Here is a 16,529-nt window from a genome sequence, read left to right on the forward strand (position 1 = left end):
TTCCCTTCTATGCATTCAATTGGCAAATCTCAAATTGTGCACCTTATTTAAGCTGCTTCAGCCTGCCTATCCCTGCTGCTTCCTCTGCAAGCCTTTGCAGCCTACCTCCACCCCACCTCCTCATTTACATGCTGTATCTGACTTAATCAATGTCATTGCTGTTGTCACTGATGCTTGCTCTGTTCTCTGTTCTCCCTATGGGGGGCCTTTGCTGCTGCTGCACTCCCTGCTTTAAGCCTTCAATGTAAGCACATGGAAAGGCAGGGAGGTGTGCTCTCCCCGCCCAAAGGCTTCCCATGTATGATCATGGGAGGGCAGGGAGGCCCCAGAACAGAGCCATACTGCTAAAAATAATTTACTGCAAATGGCAATAAAGTTTTCTTTGACAGTTTGTGCACAATAGTCCAGACTAACTGGAAGGAGGACCCTTTCTCCATCACTTGACCATTCAAAAGAGCCATTAAACAGAAATTTACATATGACATAAAAGCAGCTAGAAGCCTGTGAACTAGTGAGAATACATGATTGCATTAATGGGTTTTGAACAGCAGTTCTATGAAAACAAAAGACAAACACGCATGCACACAGGAAAAAAACATACACAGAGCCTACAATTTGCTGTAGTTGTTGCAAAAGAAATGCAAATACTCCAATATACTGTCTCTGAGTTACTTGAAACAGTCACATTTTGCAAAGGCGAAGCACTCTCATCAGAGCAATGACCTTTGAGCCTCACCCCCACCAAAGTCACTCTATACACATACACACCTACAGACACTGACATTTATGCACAAGTGTGCAAATGGAAACACATGAAACAGCATGCAAGTGATATATCAGTGAGAAGTGCAATCATAAGGTTATTATATTCCCCCCAGGGCCTGGGAAAAGCCAATTAAACTTTGAGAGTGTGTATATGTACTCAAAGATGTACATATGCTGCATACATATTCTGTGTCCACAGAGGATAGATGGTGCTGGAGGAGTGCACTGTCTCTCATCACAAGATGAGATGCACAAGTCTAGAAAAGTCTGCTCTTTAAATCACACAAATCTGATCTTTTGAAAGACGCCTCTGATTGGCCTATGTCAGGGGTCAAACTGCATCAAGTGTATGTGTTAAAAGCAAACACAGGCGTCAGTGTTGTGCTCACTTTGCTCCTGAACTCCTGTATTCAACACACACCCTGGGAGACTGCCAAGCACGCAGCGGGGCGGTGGTAAGATGGTGTTTCAAAATGCGAAAAGCCGATGCATTTTTCAAAAACTTTCCCACATTCATTCGGCTTGCAGACACTTTGTCACTCACAGTTGCATCCTCCAACTTGGCCTCCCTGCCTCTGCCTTTCATGGAGAAAAATATACTAACTATGCTCTATACAAGCTCTAAACCAAAAAACTGGTGTGGCAGGAACAGTACTGAGTAGCAAGTACTTACAGTCTGTGGAGCAGAGTGGTGGTAGGGGGAGAAAGGCACACAGAAAGGCAGAATAATGTGAGTGATCATATCATACTCAAATGCCCACACAGATACTGTATAGTATACAGCCTACAGTCAGTTTTTGTGTCTCTGTTGTCCTGGTTTTCAAATGTAACGACAACAATATGACACTAATGAGACACTGGGACATTTAAGCCTCAAATCTATGTTCCAGATTCGACTCATAATTACATTTCTGTCTTTGTGGCATACGGGGATTACAGATGACATTTGAAAAGCCTCGAGAATAATATGTTTTCTCCGTATGTCTTCCCCCCTCTTGCTCTCTCTCCTTCCCTCTCTCTTTTTGGCATACATGCACTAACACAACACTACATCAGCATACTATATAAGTTCATCTGTTTTTTTCACCTCATTGCATGCACACAACTAGTATAAGCATCAGGTTAAATATAGCTGAATGGTTGTCAATGTGTAGCACAAGCAAATCTTTGCAGTTACATTTCTACCATCCACACTATGTGTGCGCACATAAAATGCATTTGCCCTCAATATATTGTTGTGGGCTGTATCTCATTTTTACAAATATTTCACAAAGTGCTCCCTCACATAAGCCTGCAACAACAACACATTTAACACCTCCTGGCCTTGTATTTGGTTGGCAGCAGCAACAATATCAGCGATTCCCTCTTATCTTTCGCCATGGCCTGACCTGAAGGGGCATCCCACACTGGCTGGAATAAGGATGTTCTTTTAACACTCTATCTGCTTGCAGCTCACAAACCAGGAGGGAGATTTAATGAGCGGGAGGTCTTCAGAATTATGCTGAGGAAAAAAAAAAAAAAAAAAAAAAAAAAAAAAAGAGATGCATATCTATAACATGCATGCAAGATCAATAAGCTTTATCAAATCTTTAATTTGCATACGTTCTGACTGGAAACAAACCCTGCCAACCAAAATACTTTGTTGTACCAATCAAATGTGGAGTGAATGGAAGCACTCTAAAAATCATTTAGAAATAAGTGGAAGATTTCAACTGGGTCTTGCTTCATAGAAATCAATGCCAAGCGTCAGCATTATTTAAGACAAATGTCAGACACAGCCACCAGGAGCTAGATGTTCCTTGACTTAGAAAACATACAGAATAAAAAAAAAAAATCACAACTTGTAATGTGTTTGTGAGGTTTTTAAATCCTCCTTAGGTATCAGGAAGATTAATTTAGTATTGCTACATTATAATCATATTATTACTGTACAATAATATAGCAACGTCATTATTACATATTTTATAGTTTTTGTAATTTATGAATGATTTATATAGTTATAATTATTAATATTAATTAATAATTATAACTAGTTTTTTGTGGCTTTTTTGCAGAATTCCATATCCATATGAAGTCAGCTCTCAGAATTAACTAGAACAGCTGTTGAAATGCTTTATATTCACTTGTTGCCCATGAATGTCTTGAGCACCTCATTCATTCTTGGAAAGAAAAGTGGAAAGAAAAACTTCACAAAAGAAATGAGTGACAGCAGTAGGGGTAAAATTACCAACTACAACTTTTCCAAATATGAAGTGGATCAATGTGAGCGTGACTGACAATGAGAGGAGAAAAAGTATCTTTTTTGGAAGCATTTAGTACAGATATTAGTATGAATGTAATAGGCGATGAAACTAGGGCAGGGTGATTATCAACAGAGAGAGTGACATCTGTTTTTATCCATCAGAAAGGTGCCTAACATTGTGAAGAACAAGAACTTGATTGTTCCAGTGGTACTAAATATATGGTTGATGGAAAATCATCCTAAAATTACAGATGAATTCATATTCGGTGACAAAGCCTAAGTTATGACTCATAGAAAGTGGAACAGATTTTCTTCGGTGACACTGAGAGAACGGTCCCAGGTAGTCATTTTGGCTCAGTACAATATGTATCAGCCAAAACATTAAGTTGAGCTAATCTCTAAAATGAACTCACATTAGCATTTGAATTAGCCAGGGAGAAATGACTGTGGAGAAGAAAGGAACAGATGGAGAGGCAGGATTTAGAGAGACCGGATAGAATCTTCGAAAAAAGAAAAGGCAGGGAAAAAAAAAAAAGGGAAAAAGGTGCAGGAGAAATCATCGAATTAAATAATAGGGATTAAAGCAGGTGTCTGCTGAAGTGTTGCATTTCCCCAGTCACATAATTGATTAAAAAGACTGTCTGAATGTCCTCTGTGTGCTGTTTGATGTGTGTATCTTTTTTTTGATGTCTTTACACATACTGATCAGTCTCTGTGAGCATCATTTCCACTCCCGATCTGCATCACTCACAGAGGAAATGCAGGGGTCCTTTGTTTTAATACACAACAGTGTCATCTACCAGCAGCAGAGAGAAACCACCACTCACTTTGATTTGTCACCGATCTGTCCAGGGGCTGGATTCACAAAACATGGTTATGAAGACATTTTTGGGACTGCACTGGGGCTGTAATCTCATTTGTTAAAATCCATTTGGGACAAATCAAACAACCAAACACCCCAAAGAAGCGTCGCAATCTCAGTCCAACCACGCTTTATCGCCACTTCCACTCCCTCCGAAACTCTGCCTAGCTTACCTTAGCTATAGTAATTTAGCTTAGGTTATCGTAGCCACGGCTCACAGGCTGATACCTCCTCATCGCGCTGGCAGCAGCGCCACACACGAGCGTGCACATGGGAGTGACTTGGACAAGGTACTGGATCTCAGGTGGGTGCTGTTTGAGCTGTTTGAGTCCATTTTTTTGACCAAAGTCAACCTACTTGTCACGGAAATCCTTAATAAATGAGGGAACACTCTAAGTAGTCTTTCTTTGTGCTTTAATATTGAAACATGGGAAGGGCAACAATCTCAAAGTTGATAGTGTTGGCTAATTCAAAGAATATGGGAAAGTCCTCCCTCTTTACACCTCCTGGTTACATATGACTGCATGCCATTTGGCTTAGTTAAAGTCTGAATGGCTAGGCTGTTGCCAAGCAGAAAACAAGGCCTTCCTGTCCCCTTATTAGGTCATTAGATAGAAAGTGGTGAGTCTAATGAGTTAAAAAGAACACCTTTACCAAACACAGCAGTCTCAGCACAACTAGAGACAAAACAAAGTGTAGAGAGGATGGTGTAGCTTTGTTTTTTGTTTTCTGCACACCAAAAGACATTGTAAGCTAAACACAAGTACAAGCCCCCATAACAAAATGTGAACATAGAATATACACAACTATTTTAATGATAAACATAAGCAGATATACCACTGTTAAGAATGAGTACATAATTTCCTTCACACACTCTAAAAAGTTACCTATACAAGTTTTAACTAAAAATATAATTCTTGAAACATACATGGAAATTCACCCTAAATCATCCTAATCAACCTAAAAATCATAACTTTACACATGGTTACCAACTGACTTAAACACTTAAGGTAACCTTAACTACTGAGGACATATTGTAACTGTAACGTAAAAACACTAACTTATTTTCATACAGTGGGCTGTGATGTGTCACTGGGCTCCTGCTGACTGAGTTAGTTAGTTGATCTGTTGGATGTTTTCTGTTGTCTCGTGGTTTGTGTGATGTTCACAAGCCCTGCAGTAACCTACCGGCACGTAGCTAGCAACTGGATCCCCATTTTTTAAGGTCATTGGCTGTCTGCGCCCCTTTCCTTTTCCTCAAAAATTTTATACTGCCCTACTTCTTTCCGAGTAATGCTGAACAGCGCCTCAGATATCCATTCCCAATCGTTTGTTTTGTTTGCTGTTTTATGTTATTCATTCTATCTTGACAATCACCTCTAATGGCTGTTTGTGGAAACATTTTGATTGTTTATCAGTCAAGCTGTGTTGGATATACACTTTTCTTTCGGAAAAACACTAAAAATTAAGTTGGTTATTTGAGTTTTTTTCTTACGAAAAGTTTTGAGAATCCAGCCCCAGCTCTGCCACTCTGCACCACTCACTCTAACCATCTATCTTCATTTTTCTTCACAAAGTTTGAACCCTCACACTCCCCTCAGTAATTTTGCTTCTCTGCAGTCTCTTGATGCCAGGCTTAATCTCTTAAAAGGGCCAACGACAACAACTAAAGCAAGTTGTGTGTGTATGCAAACACAGTTAAGTCCACAGTGCTGTAATTTGGCCATTGCCATGGAGCTGTTTACAGAGAGCAGATTGGAACTGCTCGTAACCCAAACAAAACAAAAAAAAAAAAATGTGACTTGTGCTTGACTGGTTGTTTTTCTTTTCAGAGAAGTGCTTTATTCAAAGCAGATACAATGCAGCAATCATAACCCTGCAATTTACCCGTCTTTCCCTCCTGTCTGTGTCACACTGGGCAGCCTGCATGTGAATGCATGGAAATTATAGTTTATTTCCTGTCTGCATGAAATCTGCTGTCTGCATGATTTGTAGAAAGAATTTTTCATTTTCCTTGACACCAAAACCTCTGCTCTCTGAAGCTGGAGGTGGACAGGATTCTTTCCATGGGATTTCCCATAATACTGGATTTTTTTCTCATATCACAGGGTTCTTAACCTTTTTCTCAGTCTATGATACATTGCTGTAGCTTGGCATGATTCATATTCAGCCCACAGATCCACACTCTGAGGATATAGGAGAAGTTTGTTGCCTGCTCAAGGGAAAGAAAAATCGTCAAGCCAGAACGATCTGTACACACACATTTAACCTTAAAAGGATAGTTCCAATTTTAACAAGCCTATATGATTCATGCGGGGAACGGGGAGTCCATTAAGTCCACTCATCAAGTGCTTCCCATCACTGTTATCTGTTTCGAGATACTGGAGGCAGATGTTGTTGACAGGTTTACACTTGGTTTAAAGTGCTGTTTGTTTGGAGTGGTTCACAATAAATAGGCTTCTAAAAAGCCTCAAATATTCTTTTAAAATAAGCATGAAAGAAAATGTATGAAAATGTATCAGTTTTCTAACTTTGGTACTGCACAAAGAAATGCTTCTGCACCAGACTACTCACAGCCATGTCATGTTCAAAACTACTTACTGTTACTACTGTGTTTCTGAGCATACCGTATTTCACCAATTAATCACCCGGCCGCAAATAGCCACCGGGTTCTTATAAACGCCTGGGGTCTGCACCCATTTTGCGTATTAAACGCCCACCCGAATAACCGCTGGGGCGATTATTTGCATCATAATGAGGTAACCCAAAATAAGGCTACTCACCTTATTTTTGCAGAAGTAAACAGTTATCCGCACAATAACAGTGCGGCACTTTTGTTTTCTGGCAAAATAAGAGCGCTAGCTAACGTTAGAAAAAAAAAAGGGTGCACCGTAATCTTAAATTGCCCGACTAGAAATATGTTGGACGGTAACTGTCATCACGGTAATGGCCTGGTGCAGGTCTGTGCAAAAATAAATAAAGGCCTGCAGCGAATAGCCGCCTGGTTCTTTTAAACGCCCGGGGTCCAAGTTGATTTGGCATATTATATGCGATAGCTACTTTGAATTTGTCCTTATTAACAATTCAAATGGGCACTGTGCATTTGGTGGGGCTGGGTAATACGGACAAAATCCAATACCACTATATGCCATAATGAATACTTCAATATGAGTACTGTGACAATACTGTAAAGATGGCTGTTGGTTCTTGTAAAAGATATTTACACACAAGAGATTTTTGATAAACAGTCATTATTAATGTGGATATGATGACAAAGCAGGTAAAGGCAAGTAACAGAACGGTGAGAACAGTCTAGTAAATTGAAAAAACTGCACCCCCTTACTGTAATGCAACTTTTAAAACCAGGAAAAGACACTATTCTTGCCAAATCATATTATGATATCCAAAATCCCACGACATCTAATCTCATAATATTGATATAATATTGATATCAAGGCTTGAGAATACTCATGTCCTGTCATCTTGGGGTTCAAAAACATTTGGTTTGGAACAGACAAACATCCCCTGCAGGATGTCTCTGGGAGAAAAAGCAGTTCTCAGGGATTTTATTATCATTATTATGTGTCTATCACTTGGAAAATGACAAATTGGATCAACTGTGTGTACGCATGTGTGAGTTTTTTGCATTATTGGAATTGCTGTTCAAAACCCCATGATAAAGTCAGATATTCTCACTAGTTGCTTCTAGGTCGGGATGCACTGATCCACTTCTTTTCAGTTCCAATACAAAGGAAACTGCACCTCTGGAGAGTTGGCTGACAAACCTTGAGTCACGACTGAACAGGAATGAGGATCAATAACTGGTTCTGAGCTGGAAAAGGGTCACAATTTACAGAGACTCTGGTCTCACTGACCCTACAACAACCACCGTTAAAGGCTACATTGACTTACATTTTGATGCATTCAAGCTCTATTAAGTAAAAATGAGGATTTGGCAAAGAAAAATGATTACGTTATTGTGATGTGTTTGAATGTAATCTTGTAAAATTTAGTTTTACAAGAATAAAAACATTTCTTTGAATTTGCTGATGTTTTCATAACAATATAAAATAAATATTAGAGATATATTCTATTCTATTAACATTCTATTTCCAAATCATTTGAATAGTATTTTTCAGTGCCAATAACCACTGTAGAGACAAAGTAAAAAGACAGCATTTCGAATTTCTGCAAGGTTTACACTGACTGCAGTCGGACTATGGCCCACAGAAAAAAAAGGGAATCCCACATTTGAGTCAATGTGTTTGACATCATTATGCAGGGTTTTCCCTGCCTTATAATTTCTTAGGCGCCACCACCTAGACGTTTTCACCGACCGCCTAGATCAAATGAACGAGGAAAGGGGGAAAAAACGCACATCGATATATTCAATCTGCGGCTCCTTTAGGAATCTGTTGTTGATGCTAGCTTGGATTGTCCAGGGGGAGTTAGGCGGGTACTGGGCCGTACGTCATGAAATACTGACAACGGAATTAACCAATCACTGCAGCGAATAGTTTCTGCTTGAACGCTGAGAGGATGGCTTTCAGCCGCAACACATCCGTTGTAGGCTAGGCGGTGGTGGAATATATGAATCGCCTAGTGCGAAAAACACAAGCGCTCGCAAATACCAGTGATCCATTGGCCATTTGGGTGACTTGTGTGAAGCGTACAGATTAGCCAAATAAAACGGAATCTATTTTTAACACGGAATTTGACATAACAACTGCACCGGCACCGCACGAGCCAAAGGGCAGAGAAACTCTCCAGCTACAGCAGCGCACTGACATAGATTGTGTAACAAAGTGAAGAGTTGCCACTCCGCTATATTTTCACTGGCTAACAGCAGCACACTGGCTTAGCTTGTCTATTCAGAGAAGAGGTATCACTTCAGCTTGTTTTTTTTTTTTTTTTTACAATCTGTGATTGAAAAATTACCCCCACCCCCCGCGCCTAAGACCTAAAATTGGCCAGGGAAAACCCTGTTATGTTTAGTGTGCAAACCAATAAATAGTAGATGAAACACATCCATACACCTCTCGATATACAAAAATATAAAATATACAGAAGTTAAACCCCTCCATAGACCGATCAAGTCTCCAGTCAGCACTATTAGTGTGTTCTGTCAGCCAAATGAATCTCCCTACTCCTCATTACTGTAGCTGCAGTGTGAAGCCAATATAATAACAACCGAACACAGAGCGGTTACATGCTACAAAAATACTGGAAAAACATGAAAAAAATAGCATTAGCTGAAATAATCTAATTCATCTTCCAGTTTTTTTCAAGGGCAATGTAAACAAAGAGGTGAGAACAGAAGTGATAATAGGACAGGAGGTGGTCTGACAAAACTATTTTAGGATCAATGTAACTGAATCTGCTTTCCAGGAAAATTGTGATAATAATTGGCGGTCTGTATGGGAGCTTGTTAACAATTCTGGAATTTAAAATCTAGCAAAATTCCACTATTTTGATCTAAAAGGTTGGTAGGTCTATGAGATTTTTACTGTCTCAAAATATTGACATGGTTTTGACATCGTTGCTAATCAATGCCAGTGATTTAAGGATAAGTGAGATGTCTGGCTTTCAAAACTCACTTCCCACTTCTCTCACTTTCGCTGTAGACTGTGCTGGAACCAGAAATCCCCTACCCCTCCTACTCACATTTTTAACTGTTCAAAAAAACTGTGGGAGATGGTGCCACTGGCAATTTCACCAGGCGCTTCTGCTGGATCTCTGCTCTAATTAGCTAACTTACTTTCTAATGTGAAAATGTGACATTATCAATTGTGTAAGCTACATGCCACTGTAAGTGGTGCCATAGATTTGTCTGTCAGCTGTGGGGCTGGCCCAAAGCTTTGAAGCTTCAATCCGGCAGCAGACACTGTGTTTTCTCTTGAAGTGAAAACATTCACCATGGCACCACTGTAGCTCATCTACGCTTGTTACAAAAAGCTGGATGCATTCTCCATATAGTGGCATGTTCCTGGAAAGCAGATCCACACCCGGATTCAGAACCCACGGGATATGTGTTGCTGGAGAAGTAGGGAGACCTTTGCTCCTCCATAATGTCAGTCTGCATGCCAGCATGTGTAACGGACCCTGGCGGCTGATATAAGCTACCTTTGTAGTATTGTCCATTCTCACCAGAACATGATGCTCACTGTGAAACGGAAGAAAGTGCTAGAGGGTGAGAAACACAAAAGCTCCAGATGATTTATGCGGGATCGCTGGAGTTCAGCTCCAGAGACCTCTCACTGGCCGTCCCTCATACATTCTGCCATAGCTTGACAAACTCACATCTGTAGTGACTACCTTCCAGGAAAGGGGTAGGGCAGTGCTACCCCATACCAGGAAAGTTAGATGTTGCCAGCAGACTTAGCCTTAGTCTCCAAGACAATAGAACTCAGTGCCCTTTTGATGTTTGCAGTAATCAGTTTCAAACTTCATGATTCATCATTAGTATTACTAAAGTTAAATTTTCAGCTTTAAAATGGTATCTTTTTGCATGATAATATTGTGGATGCTAATGATATACAACACTTGACTGTCGATGATGACATGGGTATTTTAAGTCAGAGTAAATACAATCGTTGCTACCTGCAGTATTACTCCCAAAGGGTGAAACTGAACGCGTCTCTACAGTCTCTACAGGTCTGAAATTTTCAGCGCACACCCTTAGCCAGACTAACAACAACTGTGTGTGTGTGTGTGTGTGTATGTGTGTGTGAGGGTCGAAGTGGAAAAGGTATCCTAACATCCCAGAGTCTATGTGTTACTGTTCTATTAAGAAAGCTCTTAGCATGAGCAGTGTGTGTGTATGTGCAGTATGTGGACTGTGGCAGTGATCATGTGTAGCAATCACTGCACATCCATCCCCCTCAGTTCTTCCATCTCCTTTCATACATAGTTAAAGACTATTCAGCCGACTGATGTAGATTCAAATACAGATGGGCTTACATTACAGTGTCAGACCTGCTGTGGGATGTGTGTGTGTGTGTGTGTGTGTGTGTGTGTGTGTGTGTAGGCTTATGTAGGTGTGGTTAAGAGTGTCTCAACATTACACACCACCCCCTCTACCAGGCATCACCTTAAAATTCATGTGCTGCAAGACAGTGCAGCAAAGAGTAATGTTAACACTGCAATATGCTGCGTATGGCAGCATGGCTGGCTGTAACCTATGGTGAAATATGACTTTTTATGATCTGAGTGGCTGGGATCTCACCCTCAGGGAGAGCTGCAAATGGCAGAGTGGCAGATTGGTTACAAGGAAATGGTGATAGACCTAAAGAGTGCCTGGGGGAGAGTAAAGCTCCAACACTGGTCTTCCATCGTGTACACAAGCACACACCTCACCAAAAACACACAAACATTCACACACATACACACACAAATAAATCAAAACAGGCATCTTTATTGAGGCGGAGTGGCTGTTCCTTGCCAGGCAGTAAACTGCCATCTGTCATGGCCACTGATCACTGATCGGCGTGCAGTCGTTCCTTCAGATTGAGGGACTGTCTGTCTGATAGAGCCAAGATAATAAAGGAGAGCAAATTTACTGGGCTATGTTTGATCTCTTTTTCTCACTGTTTTCCCTCACTCTTCTTTGACTGATAAGAGCTGAGAGTAGGTGGGGGCTGTGTGGAAAACAAATTTGCAGGTTCAAACTACCTGAGAAATAGATAGAGAACCAGTGGGAGAAAGAGCCGACGAGGTGGCGGGAGGTGGCGGGATTGGGGGGTGATGATAAGCACATAAGCCTACATAAACAATAACAAGTGTGTGTGTTTTTACTGAAGTGGCAGGGGTAAGTAAAAATGTTAAGGATGACAGACTTCAAAAGAGAAGATGGGATTTTTCATGGGAAAAAAAGATTTCCTCAGCTTGTGGCGACCACAGAGTCATCCACTGCAGAAAAGCTGCACAGTTTATCTGAGATTGCAAACTTGGTTTCATCTGACTTTTCCAGGCTAACCAAAACAAATCAAATTGACATTATTTTCACACTTGAGTCTAAAATAATGGCCTATCTGGGCACTTTGTAATCAGCTAGGCTCCACTGTGTGTGCTGGGTTCCAATCAGCTGAAGGGTTCTTCTGGGGTGAATTTAATGGCACGGCCATCCAGTAATCAGAGGCAGTCACAACCTGCAAGGCTGAACACAGATCGACATCTCCCACGATGCAATCACACAATCATGGGCTGATGAGAAAGCATGAGATTAAGAAAAAATTAAAGATCACATGTTTATTGTTGTTTTAGCCAATTTACTAGTATCACATATGATGGCTCTAACAATTCACATACAGATCACTATCAAACAAAATATATCATATGTTTTACATATTTACTTTTTAAATGTTTCAATGCATTTTTCCAACTTTGTTTGTTTTCTATTCATGCCAATACTGTACAAAAACATTACAGACTAGAAACTTGTTTGACTAAGTAATCTATCAAAGTAAATATTCGCCCTGGTTTATTTTTGTCCATGTTCCTGTAATGACGTATGGTCATTTAATTTAACCTGATTACCCTGTACCACCCGACCACCGAACCACTAATCTAATCTAAAATCCAATCCAAACATGTATCTTAAAATAACAACAAAATATGGATTCAGATTTACCATGGCAACACAAAAATCTTAACAACAACAACAACAATAATAATAATAATAACAATAATAATACTAAAAACAAATAGGAGGTATTGTGACAGGCAAGCACATAAATAAAATAAAATAAAATAAAATAAAATAATGGCTTGTAACTGCATATATCTATAGTATTGTTATTTGATTATCATCATACAGTATATTTCAGTAATTTAATAGTAAGTCTTACAATGTTGTTTTTTTTTTCTCTGTTTTACACCTTAAATACCATTTTTTATTGTACCAAAACATTGCCCCTCTACATTTTTCCTAGTGGCGTCTGTGCAGAGATATCAATGCTCATTTTGCTGCCTTCACAAAAAGCCATTTGCTGCCATTCAATTTTGTACAATTTGAAAAACAACCTCCACAGACTTGAAATTTGCCCGTGCTAGTTAATCCAGCACAGTAAACTTGAAGCCTTAATCTAGTTTTGTCAAAGTTTCTATTTCATCTTTAATTCATTGTGCCAAAAGTGACTGTTTCGATATCAGTGCTACATTATGTTATGCTGTGCTGACTGTCAATCACCTAACATCCACAGCAGGAAAGACTCCACCAAGATCTAGTCCCTCAAAAACATGTTGCCTCATAAAATTTAATATCACAACCATGTCCTTTAACTTGGAGTGTCTGTGTTAGCTTGGGCAGCAATTAATGTAAAGCCAGGTTTGACAGCATAATTTTGTATTTGAAAAGCTAGAAAAGAGAAATTTTCTTTCCAAGAAATTAGAAAGAAAAGGTACATACAGCATGAATTGGGGGAAGATGGAGGTTGGATGATGGATGTTTACTAGACACAGAAATAAGTAAAAAGGCTAAAATCCTGCATAACACCGGAAGTCTCCTTTAATAGTTAAATCCGGAAACACAAGCTGTGGTATTCAGATGTCTCCTTTGCTGACGTAAAGGAGGATTTTGTGACCTCCAAGGCAGCTTGCTGAATGCACGGTAGAGCTCCGGATCTGTGAGGACTGCATTGAAAAGTCAATAAAAGCCATCCGTTTGCAGCGTACAACCCACACGGGGGGCCTAGGGGTTATGGCAGGAAAAATCGATCTTCCAAAATGCTTTCAGATAGTCTCAAATCTTTAGCATTCTCGGTCTTCTTCATTATGGATCAAACCTGACAACAGCCTCCACTTTCGACTGTAAATAAAATATCTACCCTGGGACTGCCTGGATCAAACCTGTATGAGCACACTCATTGAGTGGACTTTAGTATGTTGAGAAACTGAGAGAGAGTGTGTATGTGTCTATCATGCTGTCTAGCTGTCTTTCTGTTTGGGGTCTGTTCATAGCATGGTGAGGTCATGAACTTGTTCATGACCTCAAAAATTCCTGCCTTGTCCTTCAATGTAGAAGTCATTCAGAAGTTAGAGTTAAACATTGGAATATGATTGAAGAAATCAGTTTATCTGTCACGCCCCATGGCACAGAAGTAATGAAAAACCCATTAGCACAGATGCTATGTACACACTCACACACACACACACACACACACACACACACACACACACACACACACGCACACACACACACACGCAGGCACACAGGTATACACACACCCAAGACATACATAATTGTATGCTATTTGAGGAGCACTCCAGCTGGCTATCAAGAGATAGAAGGGCTATGGTGTCCGTGTTCACAGCAGATCCTGTGGCTATAGACACTGAAATGGAGCACTGCATTTCAATCGGCACCTTAAGGAAAACTGTGGTGCCTTCAGTCAATACTCTCCCATCTACCAGCCTCTTTTATAATCCATCACTACAACATTTCCTCTTCTCTGTGCTCTTTGTTCAACTTTTCTTTGGTCCTCGTGTTTGTTTGTTTTGACAGTAACACAGAGGGGGAAAGTTCACAATCTTACACTGTTAGATATCATCAATTTATGATGTTTTTTTTTTTTTTTTTTTTTTTTTACCTTTATTTAACCATAAAAGCCATCCTGGCCAAGCCAGGCGACAGCACAAACAACAGGGTTGCAGACTTACAAACACATAAAACATTTTTTTTTTTCTAAATATCGAAAAAAATTACAGTTAAATTACAGAATCATAAAATATCAAAATATTTGTCTGCCATTATCACAAGTCATCAACAACATGGATCATAGAGAGGCAATATGATTTAGTGAAAACATCTGCAGCAAGATGCGCCTGCCTCCAAATCATTAAGGATTGCTTAAAATGTATCTAAAGAGACCAGCTCTCAAAGATTCAGGTCATTTTGAAACTGACTCCAAGCAGAGGAAGCAGCATAGTTCAGTACAGGATTTATCGACAGATAGCAAGAATAAGTCTTTGGAGCGGAGACAATAACTCCGCATACTTTTCTGAAGGATATAGATCCGTAGGTAAGATGGAAGCTAACCAAGAATAGCTTTGTAAATAAAAATATGCCAATGCTTAAGTCTATGAGTGGATAAGGCGGACCGTCTGACCCGAGAATTTAAGGAGCAGTGGTGAGTAACGGCTTTAAAATTTGTGATAAAACTAAGTGCTCTCGTAGTGCTCACTAGTCAGTATGCAGCACATAGGCATTGCAAGGATGCATGCATGCATATAACATTGCCATAGTCCCATAAAGACATAAAGGTTGCAGCAAGTAGTCTCTTTTTTGCCTCAAAAAAAAAGCAAGACTTGTTTCTAAAATAAAAATACAATTTCAGCTTTAGTTTTTCACCACCTGCTGAGTATGAGGCTTAAAATAATCATCAACTTTGATTATTTGATATTTGTATTGGGAAACAGACTCAGGGGCCACTCACACTGGCAAGTTTGATCCGCGCCCAAGCGCGATTGCCCCTAAAATCCGGATTCTTTGACCAGTGTGATCGCTCCGTATCGTGCTTGAATACAGTACACTTCCCCCGCTCTGGCACGGTTGGAAGGGGTGTGCTACAGCGCGGTACGGGCGCATACATGTGCACATGCACGGTCACGCAAGCAGTGACGCAGCGCGCAAACGCGGATATGATGTAAATCAAGCGACTCTCTCTCCAACCACAACAGAAACAATGGCGGCGGCGAAGGGTTCACGTTGGCTGGATGAGGAGGTCGAGTGTCTCATAGAGATCTGGGCAGAGGATGGCATCCAGCAGCAGCTAGATAGAACTCACAAAAACTCCGAAGTATTCGGCAAAATCCGCGACCACCTTGAAAGCCGTGGATACCGGAGATCCGTTGATCAATGCAGGGACAAGGTGAAAAAGCTCCGGATTCAGTACCTCCGAATACGTGATGCTCTGCGGAAATCTGGCTCTTCGCCGGATGAAAAGGAGAAATTTCGGTGGTACGACGCCATCGACGCGATTATTGGCCGTAAACCAACCAGTCAGCCGGTGGTTTTGGAGTCCAGTTTGCCACCGAAAGAGACGACGGCTGCCTGTGAACCGGCAACTCCACCACACAGTAAGTTTGCATTATGTAGCACTGATTGTCTGTCGATCTGTTTTTAAACATTCCCAGGTGCTGGCAGCAAAGTGCAATTTCTGTGTTGTTACTCGATGCATTTAGCGCATAAAGTTTTTCCGATTTCTGATGCAGGCTCTACTCGTTGCTATGCTAACGTAGCTTTGGTAATGCAGCTATGCTAACATCGTACACCCACTGTTGTTGTTGTATACACTGGCTTGCACGACCACAAGATACAGACACCACACATTGTTATTTATGTTGGTGTTTCATTGTGAAGCACCTTGTAACTGTGTATCACATAAAATGTAGGCAAAGGTTTAACTATCAGCATGTACAGAGCACCCACAGCCTTTGCATTGTGTTTCAGTGATCAGTGATTGTGTTTTCTTTGTTGTGTGTATTGTTGTTAACGTTGTTTCCCTCCTCTTTTTCCTGTTAGGCACCCCCCAAACCAGTGACGACCTGGGGCAGGAAAGGGACACCTCTGAGGGGAGCTCCACATCATCGACCAGACCGGCAACACCTTGCAGCTCCGTTGGGTCATCTTCTTCAGCGAGCAGAAAGAGGAAGAGGAGGTCA

At 40.6% G+C, this 16,529-nt stretch overlaps 1 protein-coding gene and 1 long non-coding RNA gene across 2 annotated transcripts in view; one reads left to right on the plus strand and one right to left on the minus strand.

The window, feature by feature from the left end:
- The window catches only part of asic2 (acid-sensing (proton-gated) ion channel 2), a 393,118-nt gene that overhangs the window by 276,649 nt on the left and 99,940 nt on the right, over positions 1 to 16,529 (minus strand). The gene's annotated exons all lie outside the window — the stretch shown is intronic.
- LOC115364260 (uncharacterized) lies at positions 7,041 to 13,758 on the plus strand. The gene is made up of 3 exons (XR_003928652.1): positions 7,041 to 7,170; positions 8,745 to 8,751; positions 13,748 to 13,758. It is a non-coding gene; the product is annotated as an uncharacterized LOC115364260 (long non-coding RNA).

This window comes from Myripristis murdjan, chromosome 8 (assembly GCF_902150065.1).
Source record: "Myripristis murdjan chromosome 8, fMyrMur1.1, whole genome shotgun sequence".
NCBI lineage: Eukaryota > Metazoa > Chordata > Actinopteri > Holocentriformes > Holocentridae > Myripristis > Myripristis murdjan.